Source organism: Balaenoptera physalus (assembly GCF_965194825.1).
Source record: "Balaenoptera physalus genome assembly, chromosome: 14".
NCBI classification, from domain to species: domain Eukaryota; kingdom Metazoa; phylum Chordata; class Mammalia; order Artiodactyla; family Balaenopteridae; genus Balaenoptera; species Balaenoptera physalus.
The window spans coordinates 62900866-62925563 of NC_138893.1; the positions used below are offsets into that span (position 1 = coordinate 62900866).

A 24698-nucleotide genomic window follows, 5' to 3' on the forward strand; every position below is an offset into this window, starting at 1 on the left:
TAGCCCCATGTTTTTTTGAGTAATCTCAAAATTGAAGTATCTTTTTGGAGAAAAGTGATCCCTCCTCTACTGCGTGATCCTCTCCTTTAAGGACTAGCTAAGCCTTAAATTTCAAGTCAATGCTGATTAAGGAATTACAGAGCTTACTTAGTATACTTTGACATCCTCAACAATTAAAGGTACATTGGCTTGAAACAATTTCATGCTCATTTACCAAAAGGATTTTACTTCCTAAATCCTTTAACTCAATTCACCAATGCTCATTATTTTGTCACTCTGTAATTCTTAAATTCTACAATGTTATGGCTATTTTTTTCTTCAGAATATTGTTCTTCAAGGGATGATTTGTCTTCAAATTCCAATTAGTATTCTGATCACCATAAGGCTTTTCACTCTTTTCCACATTTGTTAAAAGGTATCATTAGATCTTAAGAGAATGTTAAAGAACATTTGTTAGATACAAGGAGTATATGTATCAATACAGTAACTTGATTTAGTTGGTTGAAAAGGAAAAAGCAAAATGTAAAGTTAAAAGTACACAAACTGGGCTTCCCTGGTGGCGCAGTGGTTGAGAGTCTGCCTGCCAATGCAGGGGACACGGGTTCGAGCCCTGGTCTGGGAGGATCCCACATGCCACGGAGCAACTAGGCCCGTGAGCCACAATTACTGAGCCTGCACGTCTGGAGCCTGTGCTCCGCAACAAGAGAGGCCGCGATAGTGAGAGGCCTGCGCATCGTGATGAAGAGTGGCCCCCGCTCGCCACAACTAGAGAAGGCCCTTGCACAGAAACTAAGACCCAACACAGCCAAAAATAAATAAATTAAATAAATAAATTTTAAAAAAAAAGTACACAAACTTTACAAATGCTGTCAAGTCAGTAACACCTATTCAAATCATTAAAAAAACAAAACAAAAGAAAACAGAATATTTGGAAATTGAACTGAAAAGTTCTAAACTTCTGTACTCTATAATTTAAAAAATGAAAGTACATTTAAAAATTATGAATTTCAATCTGACATCTTTCTGCTAGGGTAAATTATAATTTACCAGAAGATTTTGAGTTTGGGAATGTTTTGGGTTTTTTGTTGTTTTTGGAGAGGAGAGGGTTTTTTTTATACTTTACATTTATTATTACATAAGCACCTTGAAACATAGAACTGTACTTTACAAGTGTGAAGTCCAGTATCAAATAAAATAAATATTAGTGCAAAGTAGGAATTAATAGGAGTCAGAGACAAGACATGAAAAATTAATAGGAAATTGTGAGAGTCGAGGTCAGTGTGGCTCCCAGTGATTCCTGACTCCAGAGGTTCACACCCTTGTATCATCCCCTCCCCGTGAGTTTAGGCTGGACCTAGTGACTAGCTTCTAATGAATAGAATACAGAGGAAGTAAAGGCAGAACCAGACCTATCTGAAAATGGTTCACACTAATGTTCGGGTAATCTTAAGGAGTTTATCTCACCAATGGGGAAAAGCTAAGCCAAAAAACTACCTGGACAATAGAACTCATGACTAATTGGCACATAATTTCTGGGAGCATACCCCTGCCAAAGAAAAGCAGTATAATTGGAAACAAATTAGAAATCACATTAGGACCATTATCATGAATATATAATAAAAAAGTATTTGAGTTATTCTTTGATTTGTATCCACTCCTAATATATGGGGACTGCAGAGGGATAATCAGAAACAGCTAATATCTCTACCATATTAATATAATTGTAAAAATTGACAAATAGGTTTCTTTTAATTCAACTACCATTTATTAAGCACCTGTTTTCTACCAGCTATTAATAGTACATTGTTCTAGGATTAAATTAAAACTACATTGCAATCAAGGAGTCAGTGGGAAAATTCTCACAATCTTATTTGAATTATTTACAACACTTACAATAAATGCCACATCAGCTCTGGTTGACTTAGTGACCTGTAGGCCCAGTCTAACTTAAACGTATAAAATATTGACAGCAGTATGAATGGTTTTCTAAGAAATGATTCTTATAGTGGTGATCCTTCTTTTTTTTTTAATTTTTGAATTTATTTATTTTTTATACAGCAGGTTCTTATTATCTATTTTATACAGATCCTTCTTTACTATATGGAACTTGAGCTTTGCATATAACATTTTAACACAACAATTCTCTAGATGTACTTTATTTGGTCATTGTAGATATTCAAGTGGCCTATAAGGTTTAATTCCTCGCTATTGCCTTTTAAGGGCTTTAGGGTACAAGCTAACTCAAAATAACAGTAGAAAGACATTTTAATAAAAAGTTCTTAGCATCAGAAGTGTGAAAAACTCACTACATTTCAAGAGTTAGATCTTCTTTCCGTATGTAATTGGAATGGAAGTATTTTACTTGGTTGACAACAGCACTATAAGCCAGCTATGCAGTAGATTTTGACCTCTGTATTTACTGTTAGACCCTGTTTGTTCAGACCTTCACTCGAAGTTGAAATATAATCATGTCTTGATGTGTTTAACAAGGATTCTAATCTTTGAATCTTCTATCCAGTACCAAGCACAGCATAATTAGTGAAAGCTATGTGGCATTAAAATTTTAAACACACACACACATCATCTAGATAAACTAGAGAATAAGAATATTTACCTGGGTTCCCCACACAAAGCTCTCTCTACCTTAGACCTTGACGGGTTCCCTGTGTTCACCTTTTCTCCGGTTAACCCAGAGCTTCAGGCTGTATTCTTCTTCTACCCATTCATACTCTTCTGGTTCTTTCTCTAATATGTTGAGAGTGGGTGTAGTCTTTTCACTTTTTTGTTTCCATCCCAGACAAGAAGCACATAGGTCCTTTTCTTTTAGGATGTTCCAACTCATCTCTGAGGGGAAGTGGAAGGGGAAAAAAAAAAAAAAAAAAACTGTCAGTGGCAAATTGTCAAGGTATTCTGAGTCATTGTGCCTGATAGAGTTACCAACATTCATTGAAAAAAATCATTTGAATGCCTTCCTGCCAACTGTCATTTTGCTAGGCACTGAGTATACAAAGATAAGAGACAACTAGCCTTCAAGGACCTCAGCGCAGAGTGTAAATAACACAGCAGTTAACTGCACAATGTGATAAGGATGCAAAAGGAGAGAAGGGAATGCATGCTATCACAAACACAGAAGGGGGAGGGAGTTGGTGATGAACCTTCGGGCAGAGGGGATAGGCATGCCAGGTAGAGGAATTAGTGTGGACAGAAGCACATAGGCAAGAAAGAACAGGATGAGTTTTGGGAACTATAATAGTTGAGGATTTGAAGGGCGTCAAGCTGAGCGGCGAGGCACAGTGGGTGGGCATGACTTGGTAAATCACTGGTTCTCAACGTGTTTCCCCAGCTAACAGCATCAACATCTCCTGGAAGTTTATTAGAAATGCAAATTCTCAGGCCCCACCCTAGGCCTCCTGATTGAGAAACTGATCTAATTAGTCTTCCAGGTGCTTCTCATCGCACTGAAGTTAGAAAACCACTGTGCTAGATTATGTCAGAGTTAAAGAATTATTTTTCTCTTAAAGCCAATGGATTTTAACCAGGGAATTGCCATTCCTTGAACTTGACTTTTATTGAAAGAGCTATCTGGAAGCACTGCGGAGAATAAATTAGTGCGTGTATGATGATGATGGTTGGGGGAATGAGATGGGTGGAGGGTCGGGAATAAAACTGAATGACGCTTAAAAGGCTGTTGCAGTAATTCAGGTGAAGAGTAACAGGGCACAAGCTGAAGAGGTGCAGTGAGTAAGGATTTGAAAAATATTCAGTAGCAGCTTACGTCATTTTCACATGATTAAGGGAAATTCTAATGCCACTTACTATCAGTTCAACTGAATATGGGCTTCATGAGTCATCTCTACCCCTCCGACCACTGGCCCTGCTTTTAGTGATAGCCACTGGAGCCTTTTCTTCCAAGAATAATCAAAGTGGAAGAGTTCCTCCTGTACAAGTGGTCAGTTTCATTTCTGCACAAGATGAAACAGTTGGTTAGGCTGCTGCCCTGGTATCCAGACAGGATTACATCAGAGTATTTCCTCTGGCCTTGAGCCAGAATTCGCTTTATCGGCTGACTCATTTGAACAAAGTTAACATTTATGAAGAGGATTGTCTTCAAGGTGTAAACAATAATTTTATTATCTCTTTGATTCTAAAATTAAAAAAAATAGGAAATATTTAGCAACTCTTCCAATGGTTCCACATTTGTGGTCCTTGCACAATAGACATTTGATATACTACATTTACTGATACATATTTGGTGTGTACTGTAATGAACTAACCTAAGTAAAAGTTATCTGTTGTAGAGCTTAAATATGTAATACCAAATGAAGATGAAGTTGAAGACAGGAGTCAATAATCATTCAGTGACCCCAGTATTTATTGAGTACTCCTCTGTGTCAGGCACTGTGCTTAGTACTTTACATTATTATTCAATCCTCAAAGCACCTGTATGAAATACTATAATTTTCATACTAGTATATTTTTCATGCCAATGAAGAATTTGAAGAATAAAGAGGCTGACTAGCCTGTCACTTCTAATAAGCAGCTGAGACTGTTCAAGCTTCAGAATAATCCAAAAAGAAGTCAAGGAAAATGCTGCCCATTTTTTATAGATCATTCTGAAAAAAGTTTTCATGACAATAGTGGGCAAGGTGCAAGAGACATATTAATTCTCATTAATATGAGAATTATATTTCCATCATATTATTGGTGGAAATATAAAATCATGTTTTTCTTTTCAGGAAAGCAATTGGGCTTTGTGTAACTAGGTAGAAGCATAAAAGTATACCGTCTGAAACAGAAACTCCACTTTTAGGAACCTAGTCTGTGGGAATAATCTGAGATGCAGCAAATAAATATATATAGATGTTTTTCAGAAATATTTAAAATGGAAAAGCAAAACGAAACAAAGACAGTATCTGGCAGTTATTCAAATGTTTTATATATTTAATATAAACATGTCATTTATGTAAATATATTAAAACAAACTTTAAAGATTTATTTTAATATAGTAAATATAACATACACATATTTAATAACCCTACAAAATGATGTTAAAAAAAAGCTGAATATTAAAATATATACAAGTGGATAAAATGGAAAAAATACATGGGGTAACTTAAAGAAAATACAGCAAAATGTTAATTATGGGTGAAATTATTGGTGATTAAATTATTTTCCTTTACATTATTTCCCTATTTTTAGAATTTTCTTTAACAAAAAAAATTCTCTCATAATCAGAAATAATGCCCTGTTTAATAAAGTAGTCCACAATATGTATTATTATTTTATGGAAGAAAAAAATCTATATTGTATATATGAATTAATATGTGGGAAATTTCTTACAGCTTTCTGTTTCCAAGATGAAAAATTTAATAAAATGATCATCTTGGAAACAAAGTAACTGCTTCATATTTGAGCAAATCAGGATGAGGAATTGTATAGAAATTAATATTAAATGATTTCTGATATGGTATTAGAAACCAAACTGAGGTATTCTAAGAGTCCTAGATCTAGTAAGTTTGAATTTTTAAAAACAATTATAACAATATCAATGGCTTTCAGTTACATAATGCTTTCTGTGTTCCAGGAGTTGTTGTAAGAAATGTCCCACATATAACTCATATAATATACCAATCCAAGAGATGAGGATCATTATTACTCCTGTTTTAAAGATGAGGAAACAGAGGCACAGATATATTGTGACTTCACTCACCATAAGTGTTGGACCTAGGATTTGAACCCAAACACTCTGACTCCAAGACATATGCCCTTGTTCATTACAATATACAACCTCTCAACTACAGTCAGCTCTGAGGGAGGTATTAAACTGATCCTCAAAATCAGCCTGACCATATGGCACCTTGGGAATCCTTCTAAATGGTTTCAAAGATGGAAATGTGTAAGAGAGTCATGAAGTTACAGGATAAGTCTGATTAATCCCTTTAAATCATCCATTTAGTTGATTTGGGGGAGATTGTTTTTATATTACATATAGATATTGTATTAGTAGAATATAAAAGATATGCATTTTAAAATAAAGTGACGGGCTTCAAAAAGCTTTCTAGCTGCTTTGAGATATGCTGTCAGACCTCCCAGGGGGGTAGAGTTCCTTTCCCTCTGCCATTAGATATTTTGGTGGGAAAGATACTTCAGTGGGAAAATTTGAGAAGTGTGGACTTAAGTGAATGAATGCTGGTAAAACTGTAATATTTCCCAGGATTAAACAGTAGAATTAGGGTTTCTCTGGTAGTGCAGTGGTAAAGAACCTGCCTGCCAATGCAGGGGACACTGGTTCGAGCCCTGGTCTGGGAAGATCCCACATGCCGTGGAACAACTAAGCCCGTGAACCACAGCTACCGAGCCTGCGCTCTACAGCCTGTGAGCCACAACTACTGAGCCCACATGTCACAACTACTGAAGCCTGTGCACCTAGAGCCCGTGCTCCACAACAAGAGAAGCCATCTCAATGAGAAGCCCGCACACTGCAGCAAAGAGTAGCCCCCGCTCACCGCAACTAGAGAAAGCCTGCACACAGCAACGAAGACCCAATGCAACCAAAAATAAATAATAAATAAAATAAATTAATTTTAAAAAAAAGTAGAGTTATAAAAATTTAATCCGAGGAAGCCACAAGGGTCATCAATCCCATTTACTGATGAGGAAACAGAGCTAGAGAAAGTCGATGACTTATTCAAGGCTTTTTAAATGGTTCTGTCATAACTGTAACTATTATTGGATCTTCGTATTCTCAGTACTTTGTCCAGCCGCCTCTAAGTTATTGAAAAAGAGGTAGTATAGCTGATGCTATTATTATATTTTCTTGATAAATTAGCAATGATGTTTGTGTCTGTAAATGAACAGGTAATTCAGGTGGGATTAGGTGAAAGGCATAATAAGATTGACTGCAAAGTTTGAAAGTATTTCCAAATTACATTCCTATAAAACCACACTGAATGGACTGTAGCTAAATGTTTGGTTACTCTTAGGTTTTGCGATCTGGACTTTATAGAGACTAACTCTTGGAGAAATCATCCTATTTTATTTTCTTTTATCCTCTGAACACCTATCCCTTCTTCATGAACATGGAGTGAAAGCGAAAGTTTTCCGGGGGAAAGAATCACCATTTCGTGATTCCAAACACAGTACAAGTCCTAGCTCTGCCAATTTCAATTCAACAAATACTTATGCCCTTCTCTGATCTAAGAGAGGTCAGTTTATCTCTTGGCCTTATTTTGCTCAACCACGATGTAAATGTGCTTAAAAACGGAAGCAGGGGAACTCATTCATTTGAATATTTCTATCATATGAATAGTAGTTCTAAGGAATTTTGAGTATGGATAGATGAAGCCGGTGGACCAAGTTGACTAAAATTCTCCTTCTGGAAGTCTTTATGTTTGGAAAGGCAGATGCTAACTCTTAGAATGTCTTTAGAGTTTTGTTTTGTTTTTTTTCTTATTTCTTAGGAGAACTACTAATCAGATTAATACAACCAAATATTCCACTTTTGAAAAACCAGTGAGGAGGCTTTATTTCAACACATAGCTAAATGATCATTTGCAATTGATCTAGAAAACCATCAGTGGAAGATCAGCTGATTAAGACTCCAAATGAGCTTTTCTAACATTCTAAGCTGATCAAGTAAGTCATAAAGGGGCTGCTTTTAAACGTCCCTCTGTGCTATGTAAACAGTGTTTTGTGATACTAATTTAATTCCATATTTTTGTATTTCCCATTTGGTTTTGATTGGCTGAATAAAAGAGAAAGAAATATACAGGCAGTAAAAAAACAAAAAATCAAAATGAATGGATTAAAGAACCTGAAGCCTTAATATACTTAAACACTTTTAATATAATCAAATGTTTTCCTCAAGAGATACTTAAACTTATAAGAAATTAAATAAGAGCTATATGATCAGATGCATGTTTCAGAGCAATTTAGGGCGGCATAAAATTTGAATGATTTTTGAATGAAAATGTGAATGAATGTGCTATGATTATTGTAGATGACAAGTGTTAGACTGCATACCAAGCAGATAATAGCTTATTAGATCTTTTAATTACCTTGGAATATAGGGCATGCCTTAAATTGATTATTATGTAGATTCCTTGAACCAGTAATTTAAAGAGTCTATTAAATCAACTGTTACCTCTTCATTTTCTCCCTAAAAAAATATCTACACTAAATCTGTTTGATTTTCTGGCTATAGCACCACTTTGGGATAATGTTCTCCACGTGAAATTTTGCCCAGTAAAAGAAGACATCTTTCTGGCCTTTTGTTTATCTTAAATCTGCTCCTTCTAATTCTGATACATGATATAACATGGATGAATCTTGAGGTACCTAGAACAGGCAAATTCATGGAGATGGAAAATAGAATAGTGGTTACCAGGGGTTGGGGAGGGGAAATAATGGGGAGTTTAATTGTTTTTTTTTTTTTTTTTGAGAGTTTAATTGTTTAATGGATACAAAATTTCTATTTGAGATGATGAGAAAATTCTGGAAATAGCGGTGATGTTGCAAAATATCATGAATCTACTTAATGCCATTGAATTGTACACTTAAAAATGATTGAGTAGGTTTTTTTTAAAAAAGCCTATTTCTCTTAAGCCAACTAATGTCTCTTCATTTTCCCTGTAAAAATGTTACCCAGTTCTATTTATCTCATAGTAGATGATTTCAATCATGCTGATTTATTAGAACACAACTTGATCCTTAATTATAGTCCTATACTCTGATCTTATTCCTAGTATTACTCTCTTGCGTATTTAGACAAGTCATCTGATTGCTATTTTTGAAATTTTATTCCAAATAGGATTAGCATTTTTTTTCTTATTTTTCAGACACACACATACACACACACACACACAAAGAAAAAAAATTTACTTTATCAAACATGGATTTTCACCAATTTTAGAATTCATGATATTGTCTATATTTAAGGTGATGATCTTTAACTAATATAACTGGTGGATTAATTATTTGTAATTGCATTTTTAGGGCTTCATAAAATAAGTCATCACTATTACTGTAATAATATGTGACAAAACAGTGTACTGCATACAATAACATTTTTCCCATTTGTATCACTCTACAATAAACTTTAGCTATTAACTGAATATTTCTAGCTATTGATTGGATAGACACAAATATAATATTACTCAATCTGTTCTTCTTTGACAGAATTAAGTGAGTTAAGATTCTTTATTTGGAATGATGGTGGTGCCACGGAGAATGCTAGGAAATTCAATGAAATTTAGTAAAAGAAAAAACTGAGCTTGGTTCTTAGCATGTCAAGTTTCAACTGCTCCTAGATTTTATTGGTGGTCACCATTAGTTCAAAATTGTACAGACTTTGCTACAAGTTTTTGGTTTTTTGTTTCATTTGTTTTGATGCTCTAATATTAACCAAGGGAGTGGATAAAGTTTAGGTGTAACTGTTCTTGAACAGTGTCATTTAATTGAACTGTATTTTGAACTGACTTTAAAAGTACTTTATTCAACATTTATTATGAGAGATAAGTAAAAAGTAAGCAATAAGAGCTGGTTAGACAAAAATACTTATATTTGATAAATATAGCTTACCAAATCACTTCTTCTTTGCCTGCAGGTCCCTGGCTGTGCCTCCTGTTGAGTTAGATTGTGTGACTCCCCATAAACCAAACTTCACATACTTGTAGTTTGTGTTATAAAATACAATAGTTATTTTTCCATTTTCCAACATTTACATTTCCACTTTCTAACATGGTAGCGTTGTCTGTCAAGTACCCTAACTTTGAAATGCTCTCCCCTGATTTTGATATGTGGCCCTCCACCCCTCCACCCCTCCACCCCTCCCACACCCCTCCCCCACACCCCACTCCCCACTCAATCCCCTTTTTTCTCAGACTTTTTTTTTTTAAATCATTTTTTTTCCATAAACTTATTTATTTATTTATTTTTGGCTGCATTGGGTCTTCCGTTGCTGCGTGGGCTTTCTCTAGCTGCGGCGAGCAGGGGCTAGTCTTCGTTGTGGTATGCAGTCTTCTCATTGCAGTGGCTTCTCTTGTTGCAGAGCACAGGCTCTAGGCACGCAGGCTTCAGTACTTGTGGCATGTGAGCTCAGTAGTTGTGGCTCGCGGGCTCTAGAGCGCAGGCTCAGTAGTTGTAGCGCTCGGGCTTAGTTGCTCTGCGGCATGTGGAATCTTCCCAGACCAGGGCTTGAACCCGTGTCCCCCGCATTGGCAGGCGGATTCTTAACCACTATGCCACCAGGGAAGCCCTTTTCTCAGACTTTTAACTTAACTACTCATGCCCTTCACTCCAAAACTTTGTCCTCTAATTTCCATTCTGAGCCCTGGGCCCATTTCTCCCAATCTAAAGCTGCTTTTAAAGCATAGAATTTTACTTGTACAAAAGAACTCAGTTGATATTGATGTCGAAAGCACCCAGGGGAATTCAGTAGGACTAAGATTAGTTAAAATCCTATTTCTTTTTGTTGTTGCTACTCTGTTCTATAAAGATTAAATAATGATAACAAGGCAGGCAAATCGACTTTGATTAGGCAGCAGCTTGTGTTTCAGAGATTAAAAAAAAAAAGGAAGTTCCTGCTTTCAACTGCTGTAGGCAATAGGCACAAAAAGTAAAGAAATCCTCTAGCTAGTAAAGTAAATTACCCCCCCAACCCAAATAACTCCCTATTTTCATTTACATGGTGTATAATTTCTGATTCTGGGGAAAAATTAAAGTTGAAGGTAAAGAAATAAATTCTCCTTGTTTTCTTGCTCCTGAATCTGGTATGTTTCTCCATCCTGAACCAAGCTGCCTGGGCAAGATTTAAGAGACATCTATCAAAGCCACAGAATTCAAAATTGGAATCTTAACTCTGCCTTAAGACCATGATGGACAGTCATTTGTTATTTGTGCCCTATCTGTCTTACCCACTAGATGGCAAATTCTGTTAGAAAACATGTCATCATTTGCTCAATAAACAGTTAAATGAATGGCCCATTGCTAGAAGACTGTGGATTCTTTCCAGGTATTTTGAAATGAACCTCTAGAAAGCTAACCCAGAATTACAAGGCCTCTAGATCCCTGGTTCTTAGACATGTGCAACCAACTTTGAGATAGCCTTGTTGAAATGAACACCAGTTCATATTGTAGATTTTTTCAGAGTTTAAAATGGCCTTGCCTTTGCTGTTACTTTGATTTAGTCTTCAAAAAACAGAGAAAATTAGAGTTATTTCAAATCCATTGCTCTGTTTCCTCTTTATACGTTTTTCTGCACAGTGTCTTCTAAATAGTTGACGATGCAAGAGAAAAACAACAAAAATAAACTATTTTTTTTAATGAACAGGTGAATATTGTCAGAATCCGTTAACTATTGGTAAAATTGCCTTTCATCAGAGAAACCCAAAAGTAGTATCAATGATAGTAGGGGAGTTTTAGGAAAACCTATTCTAGATATGAAATAAGACTGTTTGCCTCTCACTGCTCTGGTGAGAATGGGGATGGAGAGAACTATAATTAACAGCCCAGAACAAAGGGAGATGGTAAATATTGCTAGGCAGCAAAAAAGGTAATTATAGAACATAACTTGCTAGTTAACTGGACTAAGAACCTGTATTTGAACCATGTAGCATGATTCAGTTATTATCTAATATGTTTGCTTTTTAAAGTCTAAAACCAGGAAATTTTCAGTAGACTTCAAAACAATGTGTGCCTTCAATATTTTTCTATTAATGGTGTTTGTGACTTAGAAAAAGTACAGGTTTCAGCTTTATAGTTTTACTTCTGTTATGCTATTTGTAATTAGCCGTTTCTATGAAAGAATCAGTGGATGATGGTTTCCGAATACTCTTGAAACATCAGGCAGTGTGACACATTTTGTTAACCCTAGGTCACTTGGTAAAAATGTGTTGCCCATTTTAGCTGAAAGCCAGGCTTTTTCACGAGTGTAGGTGAAGATTTTGATGGAGCAAATTGTTTTCTTTAGGTTGTTTTACCAGATTAAAATCAAGTGCTCAAGTCCATAGAATGTACAGATGTATCTAAATCTTTTGTAATGGCTTTGAACTTGAAACACTACTTCTAGGATGATTTTGCTTTCTACAGCCTCATTTTAGATTTGGATTAATTCATGAGGAAAAATATCTTTCCATATAGGGCAATAACTTCAAGGAAAGGTGCTCTCACCAGGTTTATGAAAGTAATGAGGGAATGGGATCCAAATGATATTTCAAAATTGAAAGAAAGGCTAATTTATACATTATTATTATCTCCGTTCCCAGTAGGGTTATCACCTGGACTAAAATATGAAGTGCTAATTGCTGATTCTATCAAAAATACATCAATTTAGTCTTTTAATAAAAAGACATTTGAAACTTTAATGCACAGCTTTGGCAATGTTGTAAAAGTTTCCTCAGTAAGATAGTAAATATATGTTTAGCTGGCTTAAGACAGCATACTTCAGCCAACATGAAGTGTGGAAGGAAAGTAATAGTTTCATCTTAAAGGTGATGTATATGTGACTCAGGGTCGTTGTGTTTTGTCCACCCAATTCAGATTCTATATGGCCAATTTGATCACATTTGAAAAATAAATTAATAGAGCAACACATTTTAAGCTGTTTTGTGTACATTAAGGCTTTATTCAATACATTTCCAAGTTAGGTATGAAGTTCTTTAGATTTATTATTTTCACCAGTGTATATAAGCGTCTGCTATGAGAGTATCTAGTAAGTTCGGGTACATTAGTTTTTGTTTGCTTATTTGTTTGTTTGATACATGAGGTATGCTGATAGAACTTTTAAGAGTGAAGAAAGTGATGTTATTCTCTTGGGACTGATAATGTCATTCTTTGTAAATGTATTCTGCCCTGTTAGAGCTTCATATCATGACTCACTGAATAGACGTGTCTAATCTGTGGCAGGGTAGAGGTTCATTTTTTTTTCTAGGTGTTTCCTTTGTACAATGAGAGGCAGATATCTTCTTAAAAACTAAGTCAGAGCCACTTTGGGATTGTGTGCAATTGAGTTCCAGACAAAATAGTTCTGAGTTAGACTCTGTTGAACATGTCATCATGGGTTAATCTACAAAAGCATGTGATCCTCTTTATAGAAAACAGAAGACCTTTAGTTTTAGTTGCACAGAAAAATTTTAGGATTCACCCTTGGGCCCTGTTCTGTTAATGGAAATGTGCACAGAGCCAGCTGTCCTTGGCAAAACTGAGAACTAGAGAGAATTCAGTACCCTTGGCTTCAAAAGATAGGATTCTTCTTCCAAGGTACTCACTGAGTCAGCCATTACCAGAAACACCGCAGCGTTCAGACCATTGCTGATGACCATCTTCATCCAAGTAGTGTATTTTCTCAGGCCTCTCTTTTCTGCAAGTGTTGTGATTGGTAATAATGATCATAATTATAAGAAGTATTTTTGAGTGCTAACTATATGCTCTGAATTAATAAAACTGTATTAACTTTTTATTTGTTTCAAGTTTTATAATTTACTTTGGAGCTACAGTACATTGTTTTCTCATAAGAAATATGATTCTAGGCTGTTTCTAAAAATAAGCTCTTTTGAGTTAAAAAATCTCAACTAATTCTTCTTTTTTTGGCAAAGTGAGGTCAATATTGTTAAATGGATCTATTGTTTTTCATCATAGTGGACCGTTTGCTTGTATTTAAAAACATGTTCTTATGGAAAGAGTAACTGAATGAGAGAGATGAGTTTCAGACCCATGTCGAAGTCCACTAGTTGTGATAACTACATAAAATTAATTCACCTCTCTGAACTTTAGTTTCATCATTGGTAAAATAAGCGTTTAACTGAATGAGAGAGATGAGTTTCAGACCCATGTCGAAGTCCACTAGTTGTGATAACTACATAAAATTAATTCACCTCTCTGAACTTTAGTTTCATCATTGGTAAAATAAGCGTTTTGCTTTGATCATCAGAGTTTTCCTAGACTTATAACTAATTCTTACTTTATACCTTTAGTTGACTTAAAAAAAACCAGTGTTCTTCCCTCTTTAGATTTTCTGCCCTAACGACCTTTTGGTTACCCAATGCTTTTCCAATGAGTCATCCATTCAATCATTTAATAAATATCAATTGAGTACCTACTATATTTCAGGTACGACATGAGGTGTTGACGTCACAACAGTGAAAAAATTGCCCTTTTGCAGCTTCTAGACTAGTGAGAAAAAAGACTAATGAAAAATCAGTCTGTTTAATGTAATATGGCAACTAGGATGTGTGATGCTGTTAGAGTAGCATGGTGCCATGCTAATGAATAATGAGAGACTTCCCAAAGAATGATAATTACAAGGTGGGTGTTAATCAGGATGTGTTTACTGGGGTTGATGTAGAGCTGTGCTAGAGGCCAGGTAGGGGTCTTGTAGAGTTTCTACTCTCTGACTCTGTTCATTCTCTGCAGAAATATTGATTTTGTGTTTGGGATAGAATCCAGGTCTCCTGGGTTTAGAGAAGCAATCTAATCAACTCGGATTTGGCAATCCATGGCTTCACGTGAGCTCTTTCAATAACATTTAGAAGAATATTACAGGGAAGAAAAATGACAGTCCACAAACTCTAGACATGGTTGCATCTGGATGCTTTTGGGAGATGTTTTTTTACTCATAGCCTCATGCAGATTGGTAGATAGCTACTTGTTCTTCTGACCTCTTGAATCTGGTTCTGGACTGCAAGACTAAGCCATTTTGGGACTTCAAGGACTTGGTTTAATGAATGCGAAGCGGAGAGGTTTTCGTCCTTGAGACGGAAGCCCTATTAGGTGCTAAGCAGTGTGCAGGGAACAAAGGATATGTAGATGATTAAGACAGTTCCTGATTTTAATGAACTCAAAGTTCAAATTGCCTAGTAACTTCAATCATGCCCTAGTTTGTAGAATTTGAGAAAATAATAGAAGTACTTAGTTTTGACTTTTAGAAATAACTACAGGAACACAATATGGAGTAGTTATTTTAAAAATAAGATTTAATTTCAAGTGGAATAATCTAGCCATGCTTACGTTTAGCAAAAGAAATAGGATTATTCCTCTGGGTGTTTTACAAGATGGTACTCTGCCAAAGATTTACCATAGCTGAATTGTTAACATTGTACATAGTACTTTAATAACAGTGAATAATGTCTTGTAGGTCCTGGTTAAACAACATATATATTATGTAGGTAAAGTGAAAGCTGGCAGGTTTTCTTGTCCCTGGAAGTTCTTCCTTCAATTATTAAATCTATTAACTGGTTGAGGAAGAAGCACACCAAATGCAAATGTACTGAGGTTGAATCAGGTCTTTATTTTCCCAAAGTTGTTTGTCTGGGTTCTTTTACCTTATAATCTTTCTCCCTGTTGTCCTCCTGTTTTTCTTTAGCTACCATTCCTTAAAGCTATTTACCTTGATTATATTTTTTAAAACTATCAACACACAATACAGGAGAAACAAGCCTTCTTGCCTCTAAAGGGCTTGGCCTGACCTGTAAGAGAAAGGCAGCCACCAATCTGTTCCACTGAGCTCTGACTTTTAAAAGGTAAAGTGATCAGCAAGTTAACTTATAATATTGAAACAACAGTTTTAAGTGCTTTTTCAGGTCAGGCAGCTTTGTTTCATGTAAAACAAACCAAAGAGACATAAGTTAGGAGCACTTTCCACTGTTCCTTTGGGAGTTGGGGCAAAAGCTCTGAGCAGGGAAAGGATCAGTGCAGTAGTCAGAGACACTTGGACACCCTCTAAATAGAGGCGGCCAGGCAGCTACCAGCCACATGGAGCTGTCTCAAGGTGGATGGGATAGAAAGCATCTTTCTGGGTGTATCAACCAAAGAATATTTGTACAAAGAAAAAGCTTCACTTCTTCCAGGCTGATGCAGCCCTGCTTCAGGGCATGTAGTTTGGAGAGCAGTGGGTTTCAGCGCCTCCATGCTCCCTTGGTCAGATGCATTTGTGTGGTACCCAGACTGTGCCTCCACATGCTGATTCTCTGAAGGTGATAGAGTCTACCCCTGAAATACAGCCTCGACTTTGGCTTAAGACACCACAGCCTGGATTTGAATTCTGGCTGTGCAGTTATAAGCTATGAGATCCTAGGCAAGATGCTTCACCTCTCTGGGCCTCAGTTTCCTCATCTGTAAAATGGAGACACTAATACTACATCATACTATATTGTAAGGATTAAACAAAATGATAAACACCAAGTCCTAAGTGTAGTCCGTGGCATCAAATAAGCATTCAATTTTAACAGTTTTAACACAGGACAGAGTCTATGCCTGTGAAACTTTATCATCTTAGGATTGACAACTTTGGAAAAGATACCTCTATTTTCAAGTGTTAGAAAGTGGAAAAATGAAAACCCGAATATTTAGTTCTGTGTAATAGAAACACAGGTTTTCTGAACTGCCATCTCAACATTTTGTTGCTGTAATACTTCCCACTCTTCTTATAAGAATTTGTTTTGTTTTGTTTCTTGTGGTTTTAGCATTTTGTATATAAACAGTTCATCATTAAATATATACCATAGGAACTGTTTACTACATTCAGTATATCCTAGAGTTTAAATTTCCCTTTTTCCCAAGAATAATACATTTCTTTATTTATTTTCCTTTGTTAAAGAGCCTGGACTTCACTATCTGTCAAAGTTCTGGGAAAGATCTGTCATCTATTGAATACAAACAGCATCTTTTTTTATTTCATCTCAAATTATTAAGAACATGGATGAGTAAACTCTTTAGTCTTACACTGTTGCACTTTAAAATTAAATGCTCAGTTTATTTGTAATGAGGTGGATGGACCTAGAGACTGTCATACCGAGTGAAGTAAGTCAGAAAGAGAAAAACAAATACTGTATGCTAACACATATATATGGAATCTAAAAAAAAAAAAAAAATGTTTCTGAAGAATCTAGGGGCAGGACAGGAATAAAGACACAGATGTGGAGAATGGATTTGAGGACATGGGGAAGGGAAGGGTAAGCTGGGACGAAGTGAGAGAGTGGCATGGACATATATACACTACCAAGTGTAAAATAGCTAGTGGGAAGCAGCTGCATAGCACAGGGAGATCAGCTTGGTGCTTTGTGACCACCTAGAGGGGTGGGATAGGGAGGGTGGGAGGGAGATGCAAGAGGGAGGAGATATGGGGATATATGTATATGTATAGCTGATTCACTTTGTTACACAGCAGAAACTAACACACCATTGTAAAGCAATTATACTCCAATAAAGATGTTAAAAATAAAAAATAAAAAAATAATAAAATTAAATGCTCAGGAATGCACAATCTTTTCAATAATTTGTATTCATTTTCTTTGCTCCTTTATGTTTGCCTATTGCCCAGTGTTACTAGTTTATCTCTCCCCAACGTGCCTCTTATACTATTTGCGGATATTTCTTTGTGTTAAAATATCCTTAATCACTGAGGAAGAACTTCAGACGGGATGTTACATGGTGAAGTCAGCAAGGCAGGAAATGGTCCTATCTTCTGCTTAACTTGGACTCCTGAAAATTGGAATATCATTTAGAATTGTAGCCACAGCCGCTTAGTCCAAGGCTCATGGAGAGCTGGAATGCCTTAAAGGCGATATTCATGCCCTACCGATTCGTTGATCTCATTGCCGCCCTCAAGAGCATACCCTCACTGTTCAGTATTTTACTGTTTCACTGTCACCTTATTAACCTTTTCCTTTGTTTTTTCTACTCTATTAATACTTTCCTTGCCTCAGCCTCACAGCTTTTATTACATCACGATATCTACTGTCATGTGCGTGTGTGTGTGAGTGTATGTGTGTGCACACGTATGCTCATACACTCTTTAGTGCCACTTTGCCATGTGCTGATTCTGTCACCCATTCAAAGTTCAAGAAGATTTGATTGGTTTGGCAAATGCTCTTGAGGCCAGCCTGCGTTATAAACTAAAAGCCGGTCCACGGACAGGCCTTAGTCAAGTACCCACTGTCTGTCCAGTCATCTGTTTCCTGGGTGGTGGGGTCAGCTGGTACAAAGCATATGGATAAAGAAGAGTTTTATGGCTATAAAAGAGAACTTTGAGTATAGCCAGGACTTGACATTACTGTAGGATCTGTGAGAATTAACAGGAAGGCACTTAATAATCAAAACATAAGCTAGAAAATAAGTGTAAGAAGGATTTTTATTTTTATTTATTTATTTTTAAATTATTTTGTTTATTTTCTTTTTGGCTGTGTTGAGTCTTCGTTGCTGCACACGGGCTTTCTCTAGTTGTGGCGAATGGGGGCTACTCTTTGTTGCAGTGCGTGGGCTTCTCATTGCAGTGGCTTCTTTTGTTGTGGAGCACGGGCTCTTGGCGCACGGGCTTCAGTAGTTGTGGCTCTCGGGCTCTAGAGCGCAGGCTCAGTAGTTGTGACGCACGGGCTTAGTTGCTCCGCGGCATGTGGGATCTTCCCAGACCAGGGCTCAAACCCATGTTCCCTCCATTGGCAGACAGATTCTTAACCACTGTGCCACCAGGGAAGCCCCAAGAAGGATTTTTAGATGCGAGGTACTTAGAGAAGGAAAGATACTTGTGTATTATCACTGAGTTTTAAATTATCTAGTCGAATTACCATGCAGTTTTATCTAATTATCTCACTTAAACATAGGAGCCAAATTCACTGGTCCATAATCTCCAATGTTCATTTTAAGTGTGAAAATAGGCAGCAGGAAAGTAAACTCACTAATACAAACTAAATAATTTTCCCCTAAATTTTAGGTAGTATGCATCATTTTGGACACAGGGAATAGCTCCCTTTGCTTCTAGTTTTATTCCCCCTTAAATATTGTGGTAATGATTATTTAGTAGCTTTCATCTGATTTAGCAGTTCTTGTTTTTATTGTTCATGCCAGGTTTTATATTGTTTTGTTGCTACTTAGAGACTATATGTATTCAATTTTTTTTTTTCTCAGTATTGACTTTTTTTTCCACTTTCTGTCTGAAGTTAAACACATCTACATTTCTAGTAACAGGATTTGAATGAAGGTTCGTATTTCTGGCTTTCCTTCCTGAATAATACTTCTGCTCCATCTTGGCAGTTCAGCAGTAGTTCCAGTAAATGGAGCCACAGAGCAACTAACTTACTGCTTAATGCCACTGTTTACAAATCTCCTACAGCCACCCTTCTGCATGTGGTCTTTTCCTGATCATATTTTGTATTTGTGAATCACACAAATTGAGATTCAGTGTGTAGAAAGCCTTGAACCGTGCAATAAATACAGTTGATGTATCCAAAAATTAGGTTCAGCTAGCAGAAACTAGATTCTAGTACCAGATTTTCCTAACATCCAGGCTTGCTTAGAGCTCTTCACATATGGCATTAACTTTATTGGAGCTGACAGTGTCATAAAGAGTCTGGGTACCCTTCAAGATTCCCCACTGTATCTCCGGGGAGGAAATCTCTGTGTTTGTTTTTCTGTCTACCAAGGATCCCCTACCCTGTTTTAACACAGCCCTTCTTTTGACTGTCTCTCATTCCACGTGGTCCTGATGGAGCTGTTATTCAAGGCATTGCCATCCCCAGTTGAAGGGTGAATATGTGATCCAAACTAGACGAATCATATTCTCTTTCTCCACAACTTGAATCTTATATAATGAGACACAAAGATAGAAAAAAATCGGAGCTACATTTTTCTTTAAGGTTACCGTCCATTGATTTACGTTACTTAGTGCTCAGCTTCCCTGATTCCTATCTTTACATGATCATGCTGTTCAGTCTCCCTGTGATTCTCAATCATGCACTGTCCTTCTAAAAATATCCCTTTTCTTTTTTTTTTTCCTTTGAATTTTTGAATTTTATTCCCTTTTCTTTTTGTTTAAGATGAAATTTTGTTCAAGTTTGCTTAAATTTCTATTGCTTGTAACCAAAGGATTATAACACACTCAGGGAGCCAAGTCGACTGGAATTATTTCTCCTTCCTTCATATAGATTGTTTATTTTGTCAGGTGAAGGAGACCATCGGATAAATTATGTTTTTGTTATCTCTGAATCTGACGTTACAGCTAAACACCGATCATGACTGAGGAGTTCAGGGAAAGTGAGGTTTCTGCAGGTGTCTGCTGGGTATCCCTCATCTTGGGGATGTTCCACAGCCCACTGGATGGATTCCTGTGGAACCTCTTCCAGCGTAGCTGGCGTGTGTCTTGGCTGATGGAAGCCCTCCGCTGACATCCAGGCTCTCTCCACCTGTGCTTCTCCACGAATCTCTGCTTTGTTTGTTCCTGTTGTTACCGTGTTTGTGCTGACTCCCTGTGCATTTCCCAATTCAGTGAAATTCTTGAGATACCTTACATAGTACTTGTTATTTGACAGAAGGTCTGGCATCCTTCTAGAACTGACCTGATACTAGCTCTTTGACAAAACCCCTTTCTTTACCTAAGATTGCAGAACAGAGGATTCTTTATGTAGAAGCGACTCACCCAATTTTAGAAGCATCTGAACAAAGTTATTGTATCTTGTTGAAATATGGGTACAGATTTTTTTTTTTTCCCTCCACAGCAAAAGAGCTTATTCTGAATGAGGAGGTGTCTGTGGGCAGGCTTTATAGGTCCAGACGTTCTTAGAAATTTTGTGCAGCATTTGGCGTGATGTGTACTTTTATAAGAAGAGTCGTAGATTTTATCAGTGTTCCATGACTCTTGAACAAACAAAAAAAAGCTGTTTACAAGCTTCTCTCCTAGGCTGTAGGGTATTCATTATCCGAGTCTGTTTGGGGAATGAATGAATCGGTACCCACACCTGAAATCACTCCAAATTCATTAGATTAGAGTGAAGCAGCCATATTCTAAGGGATGGCATGCTGCTTCTGCTGACAAATCAAGTACCGGGAAGGTGTAGGCAAGTTATCTGGGACAATCAGAACAATTCTATCCCTGGTGCCAGGCAAGCACATTCAGAGGCGTGCACACATTAGGATATCGTGCTAAGGTTTGCCAAGTGCAAGCTCTGAGAAGCACAGGATTGCTATTTGAACTCACCAGGTTATATATGAAAATAACATTTTTCTGCCATTATATCACATGCATCTCGAGCACTTTGCTGATTGATACAAGGGATACATCTGTATTTGTATACCTATACCTTTCTCACCGATTCCCCAGGGTTTAGAAATTGCACAGTATTTGGGGTTGGAAGAACTGAGATCAATTTCATTTTTACTAATTTAATGGCGGTGTGACCTGGGTGAATCATGTAAGCTCTCTGAGATTTTATTCCTGTAAAATGGGAGTCATGACACTACCTAATTTCACGATTACTTTGACCACCAATGATATCATGCATATGATCTATAAATTGTTTTACTGAGTTATTAACAGCAGATGTATTATACAATTTGAAATGGTTAGTCAAGTGTAAAAGATACTATTTAATTGTGAATCCAAGTCCTTCTCCTTCTCAGACTAACAATCTAAACTACCATGCTAGGTTTGCTGATGATCAGCCCCTACTGCTTGGCTCATAAATCAGTCTTAAGATGATATACATATTTCTGTTTTTCAAAGATGAGTGCCTTTGAAATCCAAGAGACAGAAATTCCCCTCTGAGACAGATACGGATTTTTAGAGTAGGGAGTGCCACATTTTGGCTGCACTTCATTCATTTTCAATCTCAATTTCTAAAGCCCTTAACTTCTAGAAAATCACATGCAGGTCTTACTCTGTCCTCTTCTAGAGGAGGAAGGGAAGTGAGAATTATTGGGCATAGAGTGTACCTGGTCCTGTTCTGTGCCGAGAGATTTTCCTGAATGTTTTCTTTGCATCTTCACTCTGCCATCACCCTCTCTCCCCTACATCTGCTTCCACAGAACCCTGCATTTTTTCTTCTTTCAGTCCCCTTCCTTTAGATGTAAGACAAAGAAGAAGAAAACAAAAACACACAGAACACCTGCACTGCAGCCCATGCATGCTGTAAAAGTTCTGTGAGATAACTTTGGGAACATTGCTTTAAAAAAGCTTCATTGAAGAGCATGGTTTGCATGTTTTGTGTTAAACTAGAGTTTACTTGTAGGATATGCTCAGGACAGCCAGACTGTCACGCTGTCCTATTACTAAGTACCTGTAGGAGCTTAGGTGAGTCTTTGAACCTCTCCAAGTTCAAATGTCCTAATCAAAATAGAACATTGGCTAAATCCTTAGTCAGCCTTTGAGTTGTCAGATTCTAGACCTTTGCCTACATGTGACTGTTGTGGGGAAAAAAAAAAAAAAAAAACACACGGACCTGGTCTATCACCTGGAACTCAGTCAGCCCTCTAATCCTCGGCCTCTTCTCTTTCACATGTGGATAAAAACATTATCAAGGAAGGAATGTTTGTAGAACACTTGAAAGAAGGCTTTATATTTTTCTAGTGTTGATTGTAAAATGTGGTTAAGCAATAGAAACACAGTGATTTTTAAATGCTTAGGGATTTTAAACAAATACTTCAGAATTTAGAACTGAGATCCTACAGTCCATGTTTAGTGAAAATGCTACCAGGTGCATTTGTTGTTGTTTGATTACCAAAAGAGAAAAAAACAAAGACAAACTACAAATTCTTACTTTAGCAAGAATCTGGAATTCTTTGGATAATGACTGTTTTATTAGAAAATGGAGCCCGCCAGGGTAAAGAAGATGTGCCTTCGAATATTCCCATATACAAACCCTTAACCACAAGCCATGGAAATTTCCTTAGTTACACCATGTTTATCTTACTCCCTGGATTTGAAAGGTGCAAAGACTCTGATTACCTGGAGCAGAGCTCTTGATATGCCAAGGATGCTGAAAGAATTCAGAAAAGGATAAAGGAGATTTTTCAGGTCTTTTCTGTTCACAAAGTAGATACATTTGGCTTAAATGAGCTAATTATCTGAAGAAAACACATGCATGGCAATTCTTGCTTGTGTGCTTACTTGTACTTCTTTCTTGTAGTCTGTACCTCAGTAATGCCTTAGCATTCTGTAAAATTCTTTCATCTTTGTTTGGCTTGCTTTGTGTCATGAATATGGCGTTTCAGAGACAGACAGCTGTCAGTTGCAGTTAAAGATCTTGTCAATAAGCACCACTCCCTGGGACTCTAGTTGAACTTTTATACTAGGTTGTTAAGGACTCATTTCTTCACCAGTCACGAGTGACCTGCTTGAGAGAAAACAATTGACTCAGTACACGTCTACTCTCCATCCCCCACTGGGAAGACTGGAGTAGCCAGACTGATATCAGATAGAACACATTGGAAGAGGAAGGATGGAGCGCCTTCAATTAGACCATCCAAGGTCTTCTCCCTGATCATTACTGCTTTTGAGAGTTCTCAAATCTATAGCCTGCAGCCTATCCTGCTTTGCCAATTATGCCCTCTTTTCTGTTTTAGGAAAGAAAAAGATTAACAGTTAAAAACATGTCATTTTTTAAACTTAAATACTTTTATGTCTAAAATAAGGAATGGTGCATATACTATTGATATACTCTTGAGAGCCAGTAGTTCAGTGGTTAGGTGTGTGGGCTGTGAAGTCTGACAGCCTAGATTCATATCCTAGCTTGTTGTTTGCTATGTGACCTTGTGTTTCCCCATCTATAAAATGGAGATGATGATAGTAACTATACCATAGTGCTAGACTGAAGATGAAATGAGAGCACATGTAAAAAGCACATTTAAAAAGAACCTGGCGGGCTTCCCTGGTGGCGCGGTGGTTGAGAATCTGCCTGCCAATGCAGAGGACATGGGTTCGAGCCCTGGTCTGGGAATATCCCACATGCCGCAGAGCAACTAGGCCCGTGAGCCACAACTACTGAGCCTGCGCGTCTGGAGCCTGTGCTCACAATTACTGAGCCACAACTACTGAGCCTGCGCATCTGGAGCCTGTGCTCCGCAACAAGAGAGGCCGCGATAGTGAGAGGCCCGCGCACCGCGATGAAGAGTGGCCCCCATTTGCCACAACTAGAGAAAGCCCTCGCACAGAAACGAAGACCCAACACAGCCAAAAATAAATAAATTAATTAATTAATTAAAAAAAAAAAAAGAACCTGGCAAAGAGTTAATGCTCAAGAAAGTTAGTTATTGATATCATTAGTATAAATTGATCACAAGAGGGGTCATTACCACACAGGATACCTGTTTATCAATAGGTTTTACTTCTCTGTTATAAGAACATACACATGGCCTGCCTTAGTAAATGTAGATTTTCGTGTTGATATTTTAAAAAGTAATTACAGTTACATAAACTAGAAAGAATCTTGAGCGTGGATGTGACTAAACCACGCATTAATGATGAGTTACGGAAAGATGTGTGCAGCATTCTATTAATTTTAATGGCATAGACATGTAAAACCAACAGATTGCTTTGAAATGTTTCTAAAGCAGTCCCATTTTGTCTTGCGAGGGTGACTTTTTTTAAAGCCTTAAATATTTTGTCACATCTGAATGATCATGTCACTCTTGTGGCTCTGGCCAATAGCCATAAATTCTTCTTACAATAGATTTTTCTCAAAAGGCAGAAAACTGCCTCATTACTTACATACTGCTATTGTATTAGCTCTCTTCGTTCCCGTCCAGTTCTGTTCTTTTCATTCAATGTGATTGAAAAGCAATGAAATTTGTTCTTTACCCAAAATGAGCAAATTAGAAGGCATTTAATCTACCTTGTATGAAAGTGGAAGCAGTAGAAGGGGGAAATGAGTTATTTTTAAATCCCATTTTATCATGACATTATTCCAACAGTATTACTGTTAGCTATATTGATCGCA

General features: G+C 37.0%; 1 protein-coding gene across 2 annotated transcripts in view; it reads left to right on the forward strand.

Annotated features, from left to right (window-relative positions):
• The window catches only part of PRKG1 (protein kinase cGMP-dependent 1), a 1231494-nt gene that overhangs the window by 482363 nt on the left and 724433 nt on the right, over positions 1–24698 (forward strand). The window lies entirely within an intron of this gene.